At 41.7% G+C, this 24,924-nt stretch overlaps 1 protein-coding gene across 1 annotated transcript in view; it reads right to left on the bottom strand.

Annotated features, from left to right (window-relative positions):
• MEGF6 (multiple EGF like domains 6) overlaps positions 1-24,924 on the bottom strand; it is a 376,924-nt gene that overhangs the window by 293,138 nt on the left and 58,862 nt on the right.

Raw genomic sequence — 24,924 nt, 5'->3', positions numbered from 1 at the left:
CTTTCTGCTTATTACATCTGTAGTTTTAAATAAATCCTTTAACACCACTGGGGATCAGTTTCCTCCTTAACAAAATGAGAGATAAGAGGGCTTCTGAAGTCCATCCTAGCTCTAGTCCTATGACCCATGACCTATGACCCCCTACTTCATATGTGACCCTTTCTTTTTTTTTGGACCTCAGTTTCTTCATCTGTAAAATGAACGAATTGCATTCTGGGATCTCTGAAGTTGCTTCCAGCTCTAGATCTGTGACCTACCACCCTCCTTTCCCAAAAAATGATTCCCCTTGGCATGAAGGCCTGAGAGACATTGACCCAACTGGAAAATGACATTTCATCACTACTTCCTGAGCCCTTTGTTTCCTGGTTGGCGTATATATTAATATATGATATATATATTATTACTATATAAAAACATCCCTGATAAAATGTCTGGAGCAGCTCTTTTTGTGATTACAAAGAACTGGAAAAGGAGTGGATGCCCATCAAGTGGGGAATGGCTGAATAAGCTGTGGTACATGAAGGTCATGGAATATTATTGTTCTATAAAAAAAAAATGATGAACAAGCTGATTATAGAAAGGCCTGGAAAGATTTCCATGAACTGATGCTGAACGAAACAAGCAGAACCGGGAACACATTGTACACAATAACAGCAAGAATATGTGATGATCATCCACAAAAAAACTTGATTCTTCTCTGTGGTTTAGTGATCCAAAACAATCCCAATAGCCTTTGGAAAGAAAATACCAGTATTAATGACAGTATAAGTGTTGATATTGGTGATGCAGTGGATAGAGTACCAGCTCTGAAGTCAGGAGGACCCGAGTTCAAATTCAGTCTCAGACACTTAACACTTCCTGGCTGTGTGACCCTGGGCAAGTCACTTAACCCTAACTGCCTCAGGGGAAAAAGATATTGGTGGTAGTGATGGTGGTGATGGCAGAGGTCTTGGTCTTGGTCTTAGTCATGGTGATATTGAAGTTGATAATGATGGTGGGACTTTGGAACTTCAGACTCAAGAAGACCTGGGTTCAAGTCTTCCTTCTGACTCATATGCCTCTGTGGCCCTGTGCCAGTCACTGATCCCCTATACCAAAGGCTGCTCTCTAAATCCCAGCTTCTTAAACTGTGCTTTGTGACTTCATATGGGATCCTATAACTGAAGGGGGGCTCTGGAATTAAAAGTTTTTATCAAGTCTAAATACCTCTTTGCTATAGATAGAGTTGTGTAAAAATGTGTTGGATGGAAAAAGCTTAAGAAGCCCTGCTCCAAATTACAGGGCAGCACCCCTGTGCATGGGGGGAAGAAGTTTCCCAGTGTGAACGCCAGTTAAATCACAGGACCACTTCCTCTGCTTTCCCCAGTGAGCTATGGATCAGCAATTATTATGTAACTGGGGGGTCTGAGATGCCCGGAGCACTCTGGGATGAAAGGGATTGCCAAGGTCACCCAGCCAGTAGGGGATGGAGGCAGGGCTGACCCCAAGGTCTCCCGACTCCATCATTATTGATGCACACCGTCTATCTTCTTCACACTGGAGGAAGCACTTTCCGCTGCAGCCAATCCCCCTGCCAAGAACCAGCCCCCTTCTGAAATTAATTCCCACCATGGAATAGAGCTGAGGCTCTTCTTCCCTTCCCATTGGCTTCTTCCAACTCATCAGCGCCTTCAGTGATGGCTGCCAAAGGAAGCAGGAAATGCTTCTCTGGGTCCCCGCAAACTCTTGCTCATTCAGAAGTCGCTGAGGGATGAGGGCCTCATTGGCTACAAGACACCTGCCAGGAAGGATCAAACCCCCCCATCCCCGCCCCAAAATGCCTCATCCGCCCTTAGTATTCATTCCCCCGGGTTTAAGCTTGGCTCTCTGCAAACTTCTCAGGCTTCAGAGCAAGAGGGAACATAGAAAACATGCCTTTTTTACAAAGAAAGACATTGAGGCTCAAGGTAGCTCCCCACACAATCACATCAACTTATCCGGCTGCCTCAGCACATTGGTGCTGTCCAGCAGAACTCTGGGATATGGCTTTAGCTAGTAAGTGGAACAACCAGGAGTGGAATTCAGGGTTTCTGACTTCTAGTACACTGTCCTTCTCACTAAATCATCCAAAGTACCCACTCCCCTCAACGGGGCACTCACTCACATGTGTTTACCAGAAAAAAGGGGAGCAGCTACAGAAAGTGGAGAGAGAGAATGGGGACAAGAGAAAAGGGGATGATGGGAGGAGATGATGCCTTCAAGATGGAGACTCAGGAGGACAAGGGCAAAATGTTTCAATGGAAAGCATCATGAACTTGAGCAAAAATATCTTCTGATTACCTCTGAAATCTCCCACTTACAATACTAAAAAATGTCCCCTCCTCAGCCCCCAATCCTTAAAAGTCTTATGCTTAAGGGAGCCACGCATTTAGAAAAATGGACTTAGGAGGAAGCTTAGTGCCAAAGAGTCAGCCCAAGGAACCTTCCAATAGATTATTTTGTAAGTGAGAAAACTGAGGCAGGTATAGCTAAGTGACTTGCCAGGGCACACAGCTAGTCAACATCTGAGGCCACATTTAAGTCCTGAGTGGCTCTCAATATATTTATCAATTATAAAATCCTACTTGACTTATCTACGAGCAGGCTCCTCCCCACTCTTACAATCCAATCTTACCAGCCTCTTTAAGGAATATTAAGGAAATTAAAAACATATTTAATCTCTTAATCCTGTCAATCAGCCAACTAGCATTGATTAATCGGCTACTATGTACTATACTACTACGTACTATGTATTAACCAGCCACTGTACTAGTCCTAGAACTACAAAAAATAGCAAGGTCTGAAGCAGGATTTGAATCTAGCTCCAGGTCCAAAGCTACATACTTTAAAATACTACACCACAGTCTAAGGCTCAAGATCTAGATCTTTCTTGTATGAACTTTTTTACAGATGCAAATCCCCATCCTATACTTATGACACTGATGACTTGAACCAAAGGCTTGGACTTTACATTTATCCCCATTCAATTCCATCTAATTAAATTCAATGTTTTATCCCTATCAAGATTTTTTCAGGTATTCTTTGTTAATGATTGGTCCCAGTTTCATGTCTTCTGCCATAAGCATCAGCTAATTAGCAATAGATAGAACAGCTAATTATCTAACTATAGTTATAATTATCTATATGTAGATAAAGCATTCCATCTGACCCTTCCTCCTCAATCAAGACATTAATTTAAAAAATAAAAAAGATGGCATCTAATGTTTCTTAGCCATGATCCTTTGCTGATCAGGGAACACTTCTTCTAAGCAGACACTGGAGCCATTCAAGACCAATCCTGGGCTCTGTTCATTCTACCAGTTCCAAATACACCAAACTATATCATCAGCCAGCCCTATCTCTCCATCTTGTCCCCAAGGATTACCAGCTGCCTTACTGAAATCCAGGAGGGACTTCGATAAATCTCTGTTGAAAGAATAAATGAATTCTTCATGTTTGGTCCCAATCACTCATCTCCAGTTGGGAGAGAAGAAACTCACAGTCTCAAGTTCTTCTCCAGGCCCCAAGGCCCTGCCTCTACCTTTGCAAGACCCATATATTCTCTCCTAAGATAAATTACAGTTCCTCTGTTTAATTTCTGGTTGGGCCCAATTTCCAAACTGAGAAGCATCTCTCCCTCTTCATTTCCACACCTGAGGAAGCCTCTGTCTGATTCTGGCATGTGTTTGGACTACGGTCTCTGGAACATGGAAGACAGCCGCCTGGCCTTCTTGGAAGATGGAAACTTAAAAGAGAGTTTAGTTTCTTCTTGAAGAAAAAAAAAATTAATTTGATTCTCTCTTCTCTTTCCTTTGAATTAAGTATATTGAGCCTTCTGAAGCTTCCCTACCCATTTATTTAAAACTATGACTTCTAAAATGAAATTCAAATTTCTTAGCCTGACATTTTACATCCTCCTACTCACTTGCCTAGTCTAAATTCAATTATTCCCCTTTACCCATGACTGTAAAATGAAGGGGTTAAAGTCAGTCACTCTATGATCTCTTTGAGCTCAGGATTTGTGAAGCTATGCCTTCTCTGGGCCTTTATTTCCTTTTCTGAAAAATTAAATGTTTACACTAAATAGCCACTAAGATAATTCCAGCTCTGGGTGTGACTATCAGTTTCTTTATCTAAAATGGGGGCATTAGATTAGATGACCCTTGAGGTAGGTAGGTGTTCCGTATTATTCTCCCAATTTTAAAAATCTTTTAAATTTATTTTTTGCCAAGTCAATTAGGGTTAAGATACTTGCTTCGAGGTCACACAATTAGGAAGTATTAAGTGTCTGAGTTCAGGCAAGTCCTTCTGCTCTATCCACTGTACCATCCAGCTAACATTATTCTCCTCATTTTAAATACAAGGGAACTAGAAATCAGACAAGTTAGAAGTTAACTCCTCAGTTTGGCATCAAAAGTCCCTCACAATTTGGCTCCCATTGACTTTTTTGCATTTTATTTAATATTTGGACATATTAAATATTATTAGATATATTTGATATTGCTATATAAGAACTTATTTGGTATTGATTTTTATTTGATATCAATATTGTGATATCTGATAGTGATTTTGATATAGTTAATATTGATATTTATTTGATATCACTTGATATTGCTATTGATATTTATTTAATATTATTTGATAATTGATTTTGGTTTGCTTTTTATTCATATTGTATTTATATATAATGATTTTGATGTTTGTTATTATTTGATATTAACATTGTTATATGACATTATTTGATCTAGATTTTGATAATTTGTTATTATTTGATATTGGTCTGATATTATTTTAGTGATTATAATATATATGCTATTCAATATTATTTTATATTGGTCTGATATTACTTTAGTGATTATAATATATTTGCTATTCAATATTATTTTATATTGGTCTGATATTATTTTAGTGATTATAATATATTTGCTATTCAATATTATTTTATATTGGTCTGATATTATTTTAGTGATTATAATATATTTGCTATTCAATATATTATTTGATATTGATGATTTGATTTTGGTATATTTGATATTGATATTGATATATTTATTTAGTGTTACTTAATATTTAGTTTTATAATTGTTTGATATTGATTTGATACTGATTTTTATAGTTTGATATTGAGCTGATATTTATTTGATATTGATAGTGATTTTGACATATTTGTTATTATTTTATATTTTTTATATATTTTATATTGATATGATATTGATTCTGATAATTTATTATCATTTTATATTGACCTGATGTTTATATTGATCTTCTCTCCCAACTGGAGATGAGATATATTTGATATCATTTGATCATGAAATTATGATATTTATTTGACATTTAGGTCCCTTCTTTTCAGTACAACTGACCTGCTCACTATTCTCTGGCTGACATCCCTCATGGCACCTCCCTATCTTTACACAAGTGATCTCCTTATATCCTCCATTCCTAACCTCTATTGCCAGGGATCCTTAGCTTCCTTCAAAGAGGAACTCAGGGACTTCCTCTAACACAAAGTCTTTTCTCTCTCTCTGAGTTGTTAGCAGTCTCCTCCCTTTTGAAATTAGTTCCTATGCATTTGTCTTTATAGCTTTTATTGTTACAGTTGAGCTGTTTTTTCAATTGTGACTCTTCGTGACCCCATTTAAGGTTTTCTCGGCACAGGTAGTGCAGTAGTTTGCCGTTGCTTTCTCCAACTCATTTTACAGATAAGAAAACTGAGGCAAACTGGTTTAAGTGATTTGTCCAGGATCATATGGCTAAGAAGTGTCTGAGGTCAGATTTGAACTCCCAAAGTTGAGTTTTCCTGACTCCAGGACCAGCACTCTGTGCAGTATGGCACCCCCTAGCTGCCCCTTTTAGGTGTGCTGATACATTTTGCATCTCCAAAGAATGTAAGCTGTTTAAGGGAAGGAAAGGGCCCAATTTTGTATCTGTAGAATGACGTCCAGCACGGACAAGGTACGCAAGAATAGCTTGTTGAATTGAATTACGCTTTTCCACGTCTATCCTGTAAGCAAAGCCCCTTGATGGAGACTGGCCACTCCTTGACATTTCTAAAACCTGCGGGAAACACGGGGAAGGGTTAACTTTGCAAACCACATTTTTACATTCTTCCTCTTGGAGTCCAGGCTTTCCACAACTACAGGAGTGGAGCCATTTATTGTGGGATTGCTGATTGGATCGAGACCACCAACTCATTCCAAAGGCCATCCCTCCTGACCAGCCGCCCATCTGGTGGAAATCTAAAAGTCCACCGGACAGATGTGATTCCGGGGTTGGAAGAGAGGGAAGTCCTTTTCAGCTCAATCCCCTCCAAACCCACATCTTTCAGGGGGAGAGGGTAGGAGGGAAGTAGCTGAGGTCACCGCGTCCTAATCCACCTTAAAGTCACCCTGCCAAGATTCCAGTCCCCGAAGAATGATCGTTCCGAAGTCAAATTAGGAAGATTATTCCACGTCGACTTGCCCTATTGTTTGTTGGAAGCCTGATGTCTTATTCCCTGAGAATCAGATTCAAATACAACTAATTCCTTCTCCTCTTGTTCTAACTTTTTTTTCCATTGCAAACAGGTCATACACTCAAAGATTCAGAGTTTGAAGAGAACTCAGAAGTCAGCAAATTTAATTCCCTTATTTGACAAATAAAGAAACTGAGGTCTATTTAGGGGAAGTAAACTTGCCTAAGAGCACTTGAACTCAGATCCCCTAATTCCAATGGCCCAGCCTTTCATACATCTTCTAGCCAAGATTAGTCATGTTCCAATCAAGTCATTTATTAAGCACCCACTCTGTATGTGCATTTATGAAGCACCTATTATGTAAATGTTTAACAACTTGCTCTCCAAAAAAACACAAATTTTAAACTGAATCATTAATATTTTTTCATCCCTTCCTTAAATCTAGGCAATCAACAAAATAATAAATCAAATTTTTTTATATTTATTTTATATTTATTTATATTTATTTTATTATTTTATATTTATTTATAACTATAATAACAAATATTTATAACTATAATAACAAATTATTTTATATTTATTTATAACTGCTCACAATGCAGTTATCCTGAGACAATTGGAGTTTACCTCCCAGCATGCCCCTCACTAAGAGAACTAAGCTCCTCTGTCTCCCTGGCACCTACCACAATATCTGGCATGGAGTAAGCACTTCAGAAATGTTTGTTGATTAACCATGGTGTTTAAGCTCGAAGGGACTTTAAAGGTCATATCATTCAGCCTCATTTTACAATGGAGGAAAAATGAAATCTGGGGAGATTAAATGATGTGCCCAAAGTGGCACAGTAAGGAATTGGGAGGACCAGACCTTCTACATATAAAACCAGTCCTCTTTCTGGATGGCCTTCTTCATACATTCAGGCACTTGTAGCTCAGGGGCAGTTAGATGGCACAAGGGATAGAGCACCAGCCCTGCAGTCAGGAGGACCCGAGTTCAAATCTGGCCTCAGACACTTAACACTTCCTGGCTGTGTGACCCTGGGCGAGTCACTTAACCTGAGTTGCCAAACACAAGTCGTCATTGTCTGACTATGGACAGGGACTTTATTCCTAGATAGGCTTATGCCGCAATGTGCTTTTCATAGATTATCCCAGTGCATTCTCACAATGAGAGGAGGGAAGGAGTGAAAAAACATTTATTAAGTGCCTACCATGTGCCAAGTTCTAGAATAAATGTTGGAGATACAAATACAAAAAGCGAGACATCTCCTGTTTTTGATTGATTTGATTACTGTAGAGGTAGAAAGTGAGATGGAAGAAATATTCCCTAGTCTCCCCCTTGTATGGCGTAGAGATGGCCAGGAAATAGTGCCTGACCATTGCTAGACATGGTGAACACTTATCAATCAGAAGTCCAAGGTTCCAGGGTGGAAGCTGGGGTATCTGTTCATTGATGGGATCAATGGTCCCATTTTACAGATAAGGAGATTAAGACTCAGAGGAAGAAATGACTAAAAGGTGACACCAGTAATAAGTATCAAGGCAAGATTTGAGCCTAGGTTTCTCAACACTTTTAATCACGTACCCTTTTCATCGCTTCTCCTATGTATTGGAATAGCAGGAGCCAGAGACTGACCAATAGGCAGAGCCCAGAGAGCCAATAAAAAGTAGTGCCGTGAAATGGGAAGATCAGATTTCTGTTGAAATCTGCAAAAACCATCTTGCCAGATGAATGAAAAGAAATCCCACTCTAGTAGAGGGCCAAGGGAGTCCCTCGGCTGTGACTCAGCCCTTATGTCCCACACTCTGGGACCCCGGGGCTCCTAGAACACAGCGGTGGTCTCGTGAGGTGGAGTTTTACAAAAGGCCATAACAGATCAGGAGGGCCATGCTCTGTCTCGTTCCTCTCCTTAAATCTTCAGACAGATGCAGGTTATAACACTCATAAATCTGGTAACCAAGTCTCCAGATAGGATGTCCATAATGGAAGCCAGCAGGGAGGCATTTTAGACAAAGGCCTGGGAGCCAGACTGTTCCCAAGGGTGGTAAAGCTTCCCGAAGTGAGGATGGGGAAGAATTGTTGGGGGTGCAGGCCGGGGGTGGGTCCCACAAAGGCCTGTCAGTTCCCAAAGCCATCAAAGCCTAGGCCTCTTGCCCCTAGGTAGTAAGACATGACCTCCTGACACATGTGCACCCCAAGCAGGAATGTGTTACAGCTGCCAACTCTGTCTAGTCCCCCTCCTTACTGGAGGCCCCTCTTGTCTCATTGATACAATTTATGGGTCCAATGGTTGTAATTATTTCAAGTAGCTAAAATTAAAGGAGTCAGGGCAGCTGGTCCAAAAACCGTTGGCTCAACCATCGCATTTACGACCAAGAATACGGTCAAACAAGTGACTGGTTTGGGGTTTGCCCAAACCACCAGTGGATAGTGGGAAGGGTTATGCATGCGCATTTATAAGGTTGGGACTGAAGTAGCCCTAGGGTCCAAAGTCAGCACAGAAATAAATATATGAAGTGCTCTCTCTCTCTCTCTCTCTCTCTCTCTCTCTCTCTCTCTCTCTCTCTCTCTCTCTCTCTCTCTCTCACACACACACACACACACACACACACACACACACACACACACACACACACGCAAAGCAAATTCTATCCCCAAACCCTGGCAACACATATAAGAGAAAGAATGATGGATGAAGGTCCCAGAGCTCCAGATTCTAGGCTTGGCTCTAAGATCAAATCATTCATTATGTGCTCATGCATTCACACATTCACATATTCTTTCTATCCATTCATTAAATCAACCAAACAAGCATTTATTAATCACTTATGATATGCCAGCTGTTGTACAAAGTCTTGGGCGTAAAATGTTAAGAAAAAAATTAAGAAAGCAAAAATAGCTTCTGACCTCAAGAAGCTGAAATTCTAATAGGAAATAATGTAAATAAATCAGAACATAAAAAATAAATATAGTATAGATAGAATAACTTTAGAGGCAATAGGAAATTATTTAGATTTTCAATTAAGGAGTGAAATGGTCAGGTCTATGTTTTACTACTTTAAAATTACCTGGTCAGGGACAGCTAAATGGTGCAGTGGATAGAACAGCAACACTGAAGTCAGGAGGATCTGAGTTCAAATCTGGCCTCAGACACTTAATACTTCCTGGCTGTGTGACCCTGGGCAAGTCACTTGCCTTGGGGGGAAAAAAAAAAAACCTGATCCTTGCCATTGAGAAGAGAATGCTCACACTTGGAAAATACCAAAGGCTGATACGAGACCGCATCAAATGACGTATTTGATATAAAATCCTAGGAGTACAACAATGCAGACTGGAGCATTTTAGAAAGGAGAGCAGAATCTGGAACTAAAAAAACAAACCATGATAGTCTAGAATGTCAGGATGAATCCATTAAGATGATGATTAATAGGATAAATGTAAAAATCTCACACCTAGGTTTAAAAAAAAACAAATAACAAATAAACCTTACCAGTACAGGATGTCCAGAGCATAGTAAGAAAACAGTCCAGCTGCTGATTCAGTGAATAGAGTACTGGGCTTAGAATCAAGACAACATGAGTTCAAAGCTAGCCTCAGACCCTTATTAGCGGTGTGAACCTGGGAGAGTCACTTAACCCTGTTACTTCATGATTTCTGAAATTAGCTAGAAAAAGAAATAACAAATAACTTCAGCACCTCATAAAGAGTTAGACGTGGCTTTAACAACTAAACCGCTACAACTGTGTGATTGTATGTGATCTCGCCTCTGAGATAACCCCTCATGTGGTATCTTGTATGTTCATAGTCACATCTGTATTGTTTCCTTCCTTAGCCCGTGAGCTCTTGGGGTCAGGAACTGGGTTTTTGTATGAGTTTATGGGATTGCTTTGGATGGAAGAGGAGAAATCAATCGGTAATCATTTATTAAGTGTTTAATATAGGCCGATCACTGTGGTAAACTCTTAGAGGTGCACAGAAAGGCAAAAACCAGGCTTACGACTCCCTGGGAGCTTGGGAAACACGTTCTAATGGATCAAACAGACATGAAAATAACTGAGTCCATGTAAGGGACATGCACCGCTTAGAGAAGGTAACCTCAGAGGGGAAAGAAGCAGCAGCTGCAGTCACAGGGAAAGGCTCCCTACAAAAGGGGGGAGTTGAGCTGACAGGTCTTTAGAAAAATGGGAAAGGTCTTCAGGAAAGTGGGCAAGGAGGCCTTCCTCTCATAGGGGACAGTGAGTACAAAGGGAAGAATGGGTAGAAGGATATAAAATAGAAGAATAGAAACGTAGGGAGGGGCAGGCTGTGAAAAGCTTCAGATGCAAACTAGAAGGTTTAAAATTGGCTCTTGGAGATTATAGAATAGGGAGGGGGCAAGGAAGTGACTTGGACAGACTTTCACTTTAGGAAAATCACTTCGGCAGCTAGAGTTAGGGAGTGTTAAAAGGAGACCAGGTGAGGGGGGGATGACTATAATAAGGAATAAGGGGCAACTAGAGGAGGATTGGTGCTGGGGGCTGGGGGTGCTGGAAGGATGGGACCAATCCCATCAACTGTTCATTCGTGTGGGAGATCTGTTCTGGAAAGGTGCAGGGAGGGATGGAGAAGAGAACGTCTGTCGGTGCTCAAAGTTCCCATACTGACACTCCCTTCATTTGAAAATGTTCAACCAGAAAGGAAAGAAAAGGAAAAGGAAATTGCAGAGGAAGGAAACGAGAGCAAAGCCAGCGCCCAGCTTTAATAGATCCCTTTTCCTGAAGCCTGATCCCCCAGTCCTGAGTCCCCACCTCCCTGCTGGAGGCCCCCGGGGCACAGAGCCAGGAATCTCCCAAGCTGGAACACACAGCCACCCGGCTCTCCTCATGATGTGTCCAGCTCGGCGAGGCAAAGTGCAGCTGTTTGAAACTGCCCTGTCCCAAGCCTCCCTCTCATTCATGCTACTTGGCATCTGGAATAATTCCCCCAAGCAGAGCGTTAGCTGAGAGGGCTAGCGAGCCCAGTGGACAAAAGAGGCGGGATCCAAAAATATCCCAACGGGCCAGAATACTGGGCTAAGCTAAGAAAATTAAATTGAATAGGAGTCCATGTAAAATCTTAAATCTCACTCCAAAAAATGGACTTAAACAAGATTGGGCTGGGGAGGAGGGTGTTGCTAAATAACAGTTTCTCTGAACAAAATCTGGGGTTTTTAGTGGACCACCAGGTCAGGATGAGCAATATCATAGTCTGCTTTTCCTTTATCCCCCCCCAAAAAGCTGAAATCTTTGACTGCTTTAAAAGAAATCTATATTCCAGGGGGAAAGAAGTGAAAGCCTTCACATCTGAGACTATGGCCTGTCTATTATGTATGTGTCTTGCATGAACGTAGTTATTTTTATGTTATTTCCTCCATTAAAATACGAGCTCCTTGGGGGCAGGAAGTGGATATTTACCTTTCTTCCTATTTCTAGCATTCAGCAGAGGACCTGGATCCTAGCAAGAGGTTAAATGTTTGTTGATGGACTAGTTTCCTCTGATAAAGTCAATTAGCAAGAGTTCCACTGAGTCTGCTCTTCATCCCCACATTTCTCTGCATCTTCATCTTCCCATCTCCCACATCTGTCACGATCTGCCTTAGGGGAGGCTACGGGCCTCACTTTCCTGATTAGACTAAAAGTTCCATCCATAAATACAAAGATGCTGTCTTGTTCACGTATAATAATACAGTTCTTTTCTTTTACAGATGAGGAAACTGAGTCACAACATTGGATTTGAAGACTAGGGACTTGGATTCTAACCCCAGCTCTAAAACCGGACAAGTCACTTAACCTCTCCAAGCCTCCATTTCCTCATCTGTAAAATGGAGGAGTTGAATTACCTTCTATAGGCATTGGATAGGACTCATAATTACATATCTATTTGTGAGCTGTCTCCCTCATTAGATGGAGCTTCTTGAAGACAGGGGTCTGGCAGATATTTAATCCTTAGCAAATGCTTCTCGACAGAGGAAATGGATAATCTTAAATGGAGAACTCGCCCTGTTCCGGAGCTATGATTCTACTATCTCCAAGGACCTTGTCAACACTTGCGGTTTGTGATGCTGTGGATGCCTCGTGGGCTAAATGGATCCCTCTTGTTGGAGAGATTCAAATAAAAGCTAGACAAATGGGATACCAAGGAGGGGAGTCAGGCTTTGGGTTAGCTTGGGGTCTGGATGGCCACTGAATTCTCTCCCACCTCAGAGATTCTTTGATGAATTTGAGGAGGAGAAGATGGGCTGAGTTTTGCAGGAAACATGGCGGGCAGGGAGAGCAATAATACTCTGAGGTTCCCACCTCCCAAACAATCCTGTTTTGGACTCTAAGGGAATATTGTACAGAACTAGAGTTGTTTTTTTTTTTTTAATTTTAATACTGTGCACTCCTATTATGAGGTAACCAAATCACTGAGAAATAACAATCAGTACCAAGTTTCCTGTCATTCTCTTTCTTTAGGTGTTAAATATTAACTCCTTTCCTCCATAAACACAACTGGGCTCATCTAACCCACCCACGGTCTCTGAACTCCTGACACAGTCTCCTGGTACTCCACTTCTGAGTGGAGCAAGGGAAATTCTGCCAGATTTGGAAGTGGATTCTCATGGATTTGTAGCAGCTGGGATGTCAGTAGGAGAGAGAGGACTGGCTTCGGTGTCAGGTTCAAATCCCAGCTCTGTTTGTTCCAGGGGTTAAACTAGATTGCCTCTGAAGAATTTGCTGGCTCTAGTTCTGTTCTCCTATGATGCTCAAGAGTCAGTGGACTTGGATTCAAATCCTAGCTCTGAAGCTCATGAGCTATGTTGCCTTGGACAAGCCACATTATTTTCCTAGGCCTTTGTTTCCTCATCGATAAAATGAGAAATTTGAATTCAATGGTCTCTGAGGTCATTTCCAACTGTAGATCTATGACTATCTGACACTCTGAAGTCAGAGGATGGTTCTTCAGTGACTTTTTAGTCATAAACAACTCTTCATGACTCCATTTTGGGATTTTCTTGCAGAGATACTACAGTGTTTTTTTTTTTCCTCTTTCCTCTCCAGCTCATTTTACAGATGAGGAAACTGAGGCAAACAGGATTATGTGATCCAGCGAGGAAGTGTCTGAAGCCAAATTTGAACTCAGATCTTCCTGACACTCATTGTGCCATCCAACTGCCATGGACTTTACCAATAGGAACCAAATCCTGATTTTAGGAACTTATGATTTGAGGTGTAAAATACTCTGAATTCAGTTTTAGGGTAAAGGAGGTGGGTAGTGTCAAGTCAACAAGCATTTATTAAGCACCTACTATACACCAGAAACCATATTAATCTTTGGAGATACAAAGAAAAGTAAAATCTGTATCTGTTTTCAAGAAGCTCACAGTCTAACAGGGGTTCTCAAACTACGGCCGGTGGGCCAGATGGGGCCCGCTGAAGACGTTTATGCGGCCCACCGGGTTATGGCAAATGGGCTGAGGGGCGGAGACAGAGGGTGAGCTTTTGTTTTTACTATAGTCCGGCCCTCCCACAGTCTGAGGGCCACTGGTCTAAAATAACATGTAATAAGATGGTAAATTGAAGATTATAGAGAGAGGGAAGGCAGCTTTAAGCACAATCAGAAAGGCTTCCTGTAGAAGAAGGCTTTTACAAATTTTAGCTGGGACTTGTAGGAAGCCATAAGGGCACAAGATGGCCACGGGGAGGGAGAGTTCTAGGAATAGGGGAGAGTCAGTCAAAATGTCCACTTTTTTTTTTTTTTTTTTCAAAAAATGAGGCGATTCCAGCCAATTCCAATAAAAGTGATGGAGAAAGTCATCCACATGCAGAGTAAAGACTAAAGGGACTGAGTGTGGATCACAGCATAGCATTTTCACCTTTTGGTTGTTGTTTGCTTGCTTTTTTCTTTCTCGTTTTTTTTTTCCTTTTTGACCTGATTTTTCTTGTACAGTATGATAAATATGGAAATATATTTAGAAGACTCGCACATATTTAACCTCTATTGGATTTCTTACTGTCTAATCCCAATCATAGTAACAGAAACAAAGATGGCCCTGACAAAGTCTGCAAAGGACTTCACATAGACAATCTTGAGTCAACAGCTCTGTGATGCAGCAGGCTATGGAGGTCTACTTATTCCCATTTTACAGATGAAGAAACTGAGGTGGGGAGGGGAGGAGAAAAATTTGGAAGATAAGGTTTTTGGCAAAAATCTTTGCATTTATTTTGAAAAATAAAAAGCTATTATTATTTTTTAAAATGTCCACCATTTGGAGACAATGAGCAGGGAGACCAGGGTCACTGGCTCAAACAGGAATACAAAGAATATATGAAATGTAAGAACACTGGAAAGGCAGATGGGAAGGAGCTTTGAAAGCCAAATAAAGGAATTTAAATTTGATCCTAGAGGAGAGAGGAAGGCACCAGAGTGGAGTGAATACAGACCTAAGCTTTAAGACGATCCCTTTGGCTGCTGAAAGGAGACGGGGAGAAGTGAGGCAGCCGCCCTAAGTCGACTGTGGGGGGAAGGCAGACTAGACAGCATCCCCACACCCTGCCCAGCTTAAGCCTGTGAATATACTGAATGACAAGCTCAGGGAACCCCGGGATGACAAAGAGAGCATTGATATCCCCTTCCTTGTTGAGGGAAACTAATCAGAATGTGATGAAAAGCATCTTCTTGAATCCAATTTGTCCCTTTTAGCACAACCTTAGCCTCTTCTAGGAATCAGGTAACCTGGGCTAGGATGGGGGAGGAGAGAGAGCAATGGGCCTTCCGTGAGTCAGAGAAACCCCATTCCTATTGACTGTCAGCTCCCATACACACCGAGAGAAAAGGGGTTCGATCTCCACTGCCCTGCAGTGGTGTTAAGTGACAGCAGAGATGCGGGCATCCTTTCTCCAGGGAAGATGCACACAGAAAAGGGATTCACACCCCAAAGAAGAGAACTTCCTGTCCTGTTCAAATTACAAGCTTTCCTCCCTCAGGAAAGGGAGAAGGGGATGCTTTGCAGGCAACGTCCCTGGATCGAGAAAGTAGCTGTCTGGGGGAGGTCCTGGGGGGAATCTGAATCAGTACAGGGGTTAGGGCTGGAATTCAGAAAGGGACAGCTCCCCACTATTTTCCTGGCAGCATTCAGCCCCAGGAATGAAGAGGGGGTGGGGTGGGAAGGGGTGTGTGTGAATACCTAACTCTCTCCTATCTGATGGAACCAGGGCCAGGGCTTCCTCCCCGAGAGAGGCCAGGCTGCTGAGAGTATTTCCCTGCCAAAGAGTTAAGGATCTTTGCTGGAAGCCAGGCGCGCAGTTTCGAGGGCTTCTGGGCCCCCAAGAAGCAAAGAAATCAACACTTTTGTGTCTTTACCCGGGAACTGAGTGAGGTGTGTAACTGTCAGCGCTGCCAGAGCACCGGGGGACCCTCCCCTGACTGTCAAAGAAATCTGGACTGGCTCCCAGGTGAGATGGGAAAGAGATTCAGTGATATTCGCTGGTCATTGGCCCTAGGAAAAAGCTTCTAAGACTCCAAAACTTCAAGGGGTGATGGAGAAATGGGAGAAGGAAGGAAGAAACCATCCTCCTCCTCCTCCCCATCATAGTAACAGAAATAAAGATGGCCCTAACAAAGCCTGCAAAGGACTTCACATCGACAATCTCGAGTCCCGCAACAGCTCTGTGACGCTGCAGGCTGTGGAGGTCTACTTATTCCCATTTTACAGATGAAGAAACTGAGGTTCAGAACAGTCACACAGGTTTATCCACAGTCACTGAACTAGTCTTGGTCAGAAGCAGGCTTTGAACTCACCCTCCAAGTCTCCATATCTGATAAACTGAAGTTTATAAAAAGAAGGGAAAGAGTATTAAGGCAGAAACAAGATATCCCTAAATGAGTGATTCTCTGACCCTACAATATAATCAATAAGTTGCATTTGTAGAGTGCCTTAGAGTTTGCAAAACAAACCAGAAAGAGAAGACTTGAATGAACAAATGCAAAGTGAAGGGAGCAGAACCAGGAGAACAATTTGTACCATAAAAAGAATCAAAAAAGAAAAACAAAAACCCTAATGAACTTTGAGAGAGTGTAATTCTGATCCACGCCGGCCCACCAAACTTCCAAAGGACTCGTGATAAAACATACTACACAATTCCAGGGAGAGAACGGAAGAACTCCAAGTATAAACTAAAGCACATTTTCTTTCTTTTTATTTATTTTTCAGATGCGGTTAACACAGGAATTTGTTTTGCCTAACTAAATATACATATGCTTAATGGTATTTGCTTTTCTTGCCTTCTCCGTGAGCAAGGGATGGAAAGGATGGAGAATTTGAGAGAATTTGAAACTGAACATGAAATTGAATTTTTAAAAAGAATCAGAAAATAGGTATAAGGAGATTATATCTATCTTACAAAAGTCATATAAGTGACTCGCAGCTTGAAAGTACCAAAGTGGAACTTGAACCCAAGTTTTCCTGGAGTTCAAGTTTAGCAGTTTATCTACTTGCTAGAATGATGTCAAACTCAACTAGAAATGGGCCGCACCAAACCATATACAAGTATTTCTGGGGTCACGTGATAAGTTAGTTATTAGCTAGGGTTTTTGTATTTTTATTTATCTTGTCAAATACTTCACAATTACTGGTCCAGCCATTCTGGAGAGCAATTTGGAACTATGCCCAAAGGGCTATCAAACTTTGCCTCCCCTTTGACCCAGCAGTGTTACTACTAGGCTTATATCCCAAAGAGATCTTAAAGGAGGGAAAGGGACCCACATGTACAAAAATTATTTGTGGCAGCTCTTTTTGTAGTGAGAAGAAACTGAAACTGAGTGGATGTCCATCAGCTGGAGAATGGCTGAATAAATTGTGGTATTAAGAATGTTATGGAATATCATTGTTCTGTAAGAAATGACCAGCAGGATGATTTCAGAAAGGCCTGGAGAGACTGACAGGAACTGATGCTGAGGGAAATGAGCAGGACCAGGAGATCATTATACACAGAACAACAAGATTATACAATGATCAATTCTGATGGACGTGGCTCTTTTCAACAATAAGGTGATTCTGGACAATTCCAATAGACTTGTGATGGAGAGAGCCATCTGCATCCACAGAGAGGACTGTGGGAACTGAGTGTGGATCACAATATAGTATTTTCACCTTTTTTGTTTTGTTGTTTGCTTACTTTGTTTTTTTTTCCGTTTTTTTTCTTATTGATGTGATTTTTCTTGTACATTATGATAAATGTGGAAATACATTTAAAAGAATTGCATGTTTCACTTATATTGGATTACTTGCTGTCTAGGGGAGGGAGGGTTATATTATAACATAATATATTGTTATATAGTATAATATAATATATAATAATATGTTATATTGTATATATTAATATAATAATAATACAATGTAATTATAATAATAACTGACATCTATATGGGGCTCTAAAGCTTGCAAGGCATTTTCCATCCATTTTCTATTAGGCAGGACTTTATTCATTCCATTCTATAATTCCATTATTTCAAATTCCATTATCTCATCTGAACCTCGTCACAACCCTGTGAAATAAGTACTACCAGCATCTCCATTTTCCAGATGAGTAAACTGAGGCCTGACGAGGTACATCCAAGAAGTATCAGAAGCAGATTTTGAACCCAGGCCTTTCTCACTCCAGGCCTAAAATGTTTATCTACTTCTCTGCCCCTGGGCCCAGCCCAGCGCTCAAAAACAGAAAATGTTTGGCATATGTTTGCTGGCATATAACAACTAGAGAAACAGCAAGAGCTGCACGCCCACAACTCCCCCAGCCCTGCTCCATAGAGAACATGGTGGATGGCTAGAAGGTGATGAAATCCAAGCCTGCGGGAAGCCACGCACTGAGCCAGGGCCAGAGGCCTCCGAATGGCATGTTCTCCTGGAGGTTCTCCCTCCCCCTGCCCATGCACACACACCACAACTGCCCAAGGGAACACAGGCACACGCACGCCCGCACTGGCACCTTCTCCGTGCCCATCAGGACCTTCTCTCTATGCTCTCCAAGAATGCCTCCAGCCTCTGGGGGCCCGGCCAGCCTGGACTCTGCTTCTCCAGGCTGGGGGGAGATTCCATGCAGAGAGATTTATCAGTTATTATCAGAGAGAGAATAATGGGATCCGGGCCCAACTCTAAGCTTATCAGCCCCACCAAAGAAACAGCTGGCTCCGGGCCTCTGGCGTGCTTCTCGGGAAGCGATGGAAGCGGGATTGTCATCGCGTCGAAGGCAGGTCTGTGCAGCTGGTTTCAGGCAGTGTCCAGGTTACAGCACAAAATACTGCCTGAGGAATCTGGGATGAGAAGGTGGGGGGGATAGGGAGGGAAGGAAGGAGAGAAGAAATAAAGGAGGGAAAGGAGAAAGAAATGAGGGGAGGAAGGAAGGAAGGAGAGAGGGAGAAAGGGAAGAAAAGAAGAATGGAAGGAAGGAAGGAAGGAAGGAAGGAAGGAAGGAAGGAAGGAAGGAAGGAAGGAAGGAAGGAAGGAAGGAAGGAAGGAAGGAAGGGAGGGAGGGAAGGGAGGAGAGAAGAAATAAGAGAGGGAAAAAGAAGGAGAGAGGGAGGTAGGAAAGAAAAGAAGAATGGAAGGAAGGAAGGAAAGGGAAGAAAAAAGGAAAGGAAAAAATGGAAGTGAAAGGAAAGGAGAGAGAGAGAGGGAGAGAATGAGGAAGAAGAAGGAGAGGAGGAAAGAGAGGGAGAAGGAAGATTTTGAGGCTGGAACTATGATTCATTGGTTCAGGGAACTCCTGGTAGAAAACCCTGTCTTTCTGTGCAGGTTGGCACCTCCTCTAACTGGTGTTATAGAGAGTCAGAGTTGGTATTAGTCCAGGGTCACACTATGTTTCAGGGGGAGAACATGAACCCTAGGTCTCTCCATCTTTGAGGTCAACTCTTTACCCAACACGCCATACTGCTCTCAATAAAACTGAATAATCATAAAGACAATTTTACAGTCTTTTCAGAGCTGTATCTGCATTATCTCATGTACCTTTTGAGGATAGGGGTATGGAAACCGCCACCAACATTTTAGAGCAGAAGAAACTTGGTGCAGGAGGGACAAATGCCCTTCTCAGGTCCCGGAGTCTGATAACGATCAGAAGGAAGTTCTAAACTAGGCCTTCTAGACTCCAAGTCAGGCACCCCCGCTGGACGCTGTTGTCTCAGCAAACAACCCCATTCCTCCACCTGTGACTTTACCCTTCCCTATCATCCCCGCACTGATGGTGCTCAAATTTACCCTCTCTGCCCAATCTCTGCAGACCCCTAATTTTTCATCTCCCATTGCCTTTCAAACGTCTCAACCTGGATGCCCTATAGATGTCTTAGACTCAACATGTCCAAAATGGAATTCACGATCTTTCTCCCCTTTTCCCCTCCCACTTTCCTGTTACCGTAAATGGCAGCACTCAGGCTCCCAACCTGGGAATCACCCTGGATGGCTCACTATCGCTCATCCCTCTTACCCAATCTCACACCAAGGAGAGACGCTAAGTCTTCCAAATACGCCCTTTCTTTCCCCTAACACTGCAACCTTATCACTTCACATCTGGACGACTGCAACAGCAGCTGTCTGCCTCCTAATCTGGTCCAGCCTCCATCTAGCCACCCAAGTGATCTTCCCTAATTGAGCACAGGTCTGACGAGCCATCTCCCAATCCGGCCTCGATAAGTTCTAATGGCTTCAGAATCCGATACAAGATGGTAGTCTAAAATCTTCCTGCGCCTTTCTCCCCAACATGTCCTCTGGTTCAGTGACACCGGTCCCCTTGTGGTCCATGAACAAGACACTTCATCTCTCTGCTCCGTGCTTTTTCCCTGCCGAAAATGCTCTCTCTCCAGTTCTCCATCTTCCATCTTCTCTGAAGTCCCAACTAAAATCTCACCTTCTTTCCCAACCCCTCTTAGTCCCAGGGTCTTCCTTCTCTTAATTATTTCCTATTTATCCTCTATATAAGTGTACATATTTGTTCACTTATTGTCTCTTCCATTAGATTGGAAGCTCTTTGAGGACAATGACTGTCTTTTTCCTCTTTTTGTATCCTCAGCATTTAGTACAATGCCTGGCACATAGTAGGTTCTTGATAAACGTTAATTAACTGACCGATTCTTTCAACAAATATTTATTAAGCATCTGTTATATACAAGAAGCACAAAGATTTTATAAAAATTGTCTCTGAATTCAAATAGTTTGTAGTTTGGCCAGTTCTGTGGTCATCCATAGGAACCACTAAGCCAAACAAATGATCACTGGCTGCCTAGAGGCAAATCCCAGACTAGTCAGGTATCCTGGATTTAAAGCCAGATTAGAGGGCCTTTAGTCCAACCCCCTCATTTTACAGGCTTAAAGACTTTGAGTAATTTGCCCAAAGTCAAATGGGTAGTAAGTGGAAGGCCTAGGACTTTTAAGCTTATTTTCCACTTTTGTCTGATTCTTCATGACCCCATTTGGGGTTTTCTTGTCATTTCCTTCTCTAGCTCATTTTACAGATGAGGAAACTGAGACAAATAGAGTTAGGTGACTTATGCAGGGTCACACAGCTAGTAAGTGTCTTAGGTCAGATTTGAACTCAGGTCTTCCTGACTTTAAGCAGAGCACTCTATCCACTGCACCCTGAATGCCTTATTTAACTCAGGTTAAATGACTGCAATTAATGTTCTTTCCATTCTATTGTGTTGCCTCCTTTCAAACTAATGAGAAAAGTGACATACCAAGCGTGAGTATTTTGTAATCTACAGCAAAACTCACTCAGATTCAAACCTATTTCCCTATTCAAAAGCTTGCGGAATTTGTCAAGAGGGACCTCCATTTTTGAGGTTAAAAAATCTGAGACCAGAAGGCTTCATAATCATAGATTCATAGACGTGATACAAGCTTTGGCAGGGATTCTTAACTTTTTTATATCATGAATTTATACATTTAGGGCTGTCTGGCCCCTTTCTCAGAATCAAGTTTCTAAGTGCACAAAACAAAGTACATAGAATTTCAGAGGAAACCAATGTTATTGAAATACAGTTATCAAAATTCATGAACCCCAGGTTAAGAACCCTTATTCCAGTCGATCAGAAAACAGAATTCCAGTGAGATCTGGGTAGAAATTTTTCACTGACCACTTACATGGTTGTTTTGGTCACAAGAGAGATGGACAAGTGTATAGATTCAGGGGAAAAAATAGCTTTTCTGGAACAAGAGCCAGTCTTGAACTGAGCCCAAAACTTTTAATGAAAGGCCAATGGAAGGAGCCAAGCATCGAGGCCAGGAAATATACGTGGAGATTCCCAGACGTGAGCCTAGCCTCCTCACTCCCTCCAGATGTAATCCAGGAAAACTGAACACAGCTGTCTTTAAATACGTGAAGGGATTCCTGTGGAAGGGGGAGGAGGACAGACACGTTCTGCTTAGCCCTGAAGGGAAGAACCAGGAGTCCAACAGTAGGCACATGGAAAAGGAAGGATGATGGCAGAAAACTCGAGTCAGCCCAAAGTAAAAGGGACTCCCTCACTTCAGCAAAGGCCGGACAACAACTTGTCAAGTGGGGATTTTTTATCTAGTATGGGTTACACTAGATGGCTAACTCCAAGACTGTTGAGTCTGAAATCAAAACACTCCCAGCCTATAAGGCAACAAAGGGTCCCCTTTTAGAGTTCTAGGTCTCAAGCCACATGACTTGAATTTGAAGACTGCTTGTTCTACTAAATAAATGGTTTTGGGCTCTCTTAGCTTCTTCTCCTGTAAAATTAGGAGGGTTGCCCTAGATCAATAATTGGGGTCCACACCCAAGAAGGAGTCTGTAGATGGATTTCAGAGGATTTCTAAACTTGGATAGGAAAAAATACATATTTATTTCCACTAACTTCTAACTGAAATTTAGCAATTCCTTCAATTATTTAAAAACGTTATTCTCCAATTCTTACCATGCAACAAGAAATTCGGTTTTACACACATATATTGTATCTAGGTTATACTGTAACACATTTAACATGCATGGGATTGCCTGTCATCTAGGGGAAGGGGTAGAGGAAGGGAGGGGAAAATTTGGAAAAGAAGTGAGTACAAGGGATAATGTTGTAAAAAAAAACAATTACCCATGCATATGTACTGTCAAAAAATATATAATTATAAAATTAATTAAAAAAGAAAAAAATAAAAACATTATTCTGAGAAGGTTGTCAAAGGATGTCCATGACACAATTTTGATTTGATGTTTTTTATATTATATATATATATATATATATATAAAACCTATATCAATTTGTTTATCATTTTAAGAAGGTGAGGGAGGGAGGGAGAAAATTTGGAACAAAATTTGCTTAAATTTTTAAAAATTGTCTTTATATGCAATCGAAACAAATAAAATGTTATTTTTTAAAGAAATGTTGATTTAGAGAGATATCTCAGGGCTGAAGATGTACAGACATACTTGATTCATTCTTGATTATGTTTCCAAAGTGATCCCCACCAGAGCTAAAGATACCCTACTTGGATGCTAGGAAGATTCAAAATCATTTGCAAGGGGAATAGTGGGAAGAAACCTGGATATGGAAAAGAGGTGACCTGAGCTCAAATAGCAACTCTGCTAATTTCCCATCAGGTTATTTAATCTCTCTAAACCTCAGTTTACTCATCTGTAAAAAGAGGTGGATTCAGGTAAATAGCTTCAAAGATCTATCCCTATTTTATATCTCTGAACCAATAATATCTAGAAGTCTTGATTTCCTCTTTTATAAAATAAGGGAGTTAATCTAGTTCAGGGATACTCAATGGGGTCGATGCACTTTATTTCACCATAAATAAAGTAGTCCTCCATAGTTATTGTCTGCATTTAGAACCTTGATTCTGAGATTAGCTAGGGCCAAGAATGTCTAAGAACCACTAGACTAAATGATTTTCTAGTTAGTCCTGTGACTCCATGGCTTCATCTACCTTCTACCATCATCAAGGTATCCTCTTTTTTTTAATCTTGTCCATCGCCTCCACGCAGGCTCATCCATGTTGTTTAGCCACTTCAGTCGTGACTCAAGTTCTTATCCATCATGGCCAATCATACCCCACCAGCCACTTTTCAGTTACGTTATCCCGATACCTTCTGCAGATGGCCTACTACTACCTTCTGACTTTTAATCTGTGATCCAATCAATCAACAACATTTATTAATCACCTAATAATCACCAGGGACTATGTGGAAATACATGTCAAAAAAAATCTAGTTCTTACTCTTAAAAGGCTCACAATCAACTTGGGGAAACAACATGCCCCCATATAAGTATATATAAAGCAAAGGAAATACAAGATAATTGGGGAAAGGGAGCAGAGAGGTGTCGAAGCCTGGCCATAAGAGTGGATTGTTAAATTTTTTAGTGTGAACATTTAGTCCTGGGAAATCTGCAAACTCCACAAATCAGAGATTGATTTATTAGTTTGTATATTGTCTGGAAAGTGATGGAGAAAGTGTTAACAATGCAGGTTAAATTTAAAAGTATACCAGGATACATTGGGCAGTCGGGGAGTAAAGCCAGTTGTTAAACATTTACCATCATCTCCCTGGAAGAGATGTGGAAGAGCTGCTGGGAAATTTGGAAAAGGTTACACATAAGGGCTGAGTGCTGAGGCAGTGGTGAGACAGGAGCACATTCCCACCATGGGAAGACAACCTAAGACACAGAGATGGGAAATGAGAAGGAAATGTTGCACTAGGCTACCTCTCACTATGAAGAACTGAAACATAAAGAACACTTCCTCTTCTCTCTTGGTCTCCGCTTTCCCTCTCTTGCATCCACATCCCTCTCCCTTCCCCTCCCCCCTACTTGAACCCTAATTTTTATTTTGAACTGGTTATATGATACACCTTTGGCCCAACTCTGGAATCCCTGGCCACCCAACGGAAATGACAGGCTTTGATGTCTGTCCTCTCCATCCCCACTCCTCCCCCAGCTAAACACGACCCCTTTTGTTCCCTCTCAGACACCCTAAGCAAAAAAAAATTTTTTTTAAAACAACAGAGGAAGTATTAGGGGCACCGAGATCCCAGCAGAATAAAGGGGGAAAGCACCCGTTCTCACAGCTCATCAGCAACGGGCCTATTGGGAAGACAGAAATATGCACTGAGCTTTGTCTTGCAGGGGCCCCTGGGACTTCCCTCTGCAGAAGAGGCCGGGGCTGTCTGGGAATGGATCCCCCAGCCATTCCCCAGCCACATCATTTCTGCAGAGATGGACAAAAGCTAGTCAGCACTCTGTTAGGGATTCACCTCCCCGTGGCAGTTCCCTTGGTCTGGTGACTGATGGCAGGGTCCTCTCATTTCTCCCTCCCTCCACAGAATCATTCCCTTTATTGGGAAGCAGTCACTCCTGCCCTTTTTGTCTCCTTTCCATCACCCCAAGTCAGCCCAAAATACAAGATATTTCTGGATGCATTCAATGTCCTCACCCCATTGCAACCTTC

The sequence above is a fragment of the Sminthopsis crassicaudata genome, chromosome 3 (assembly GCF_048593235.1).
Source record: "Sminthopsis crassicaudata isolate SCR6 chromosome 3, ASM4859323v1, whole genome shotgun sequence".
NCBI classification, from domain to species: domain Eukaryota; kingdom Metazoa; phylum Chordata; class Mammalia; order Dasyuromorphia; family Dasyuridae; genus Sminthopsis; species Sminthopsis crassicaudata.
This window is presented reverse-complemented; position numbering and strand designations above follow the sequence as displayed.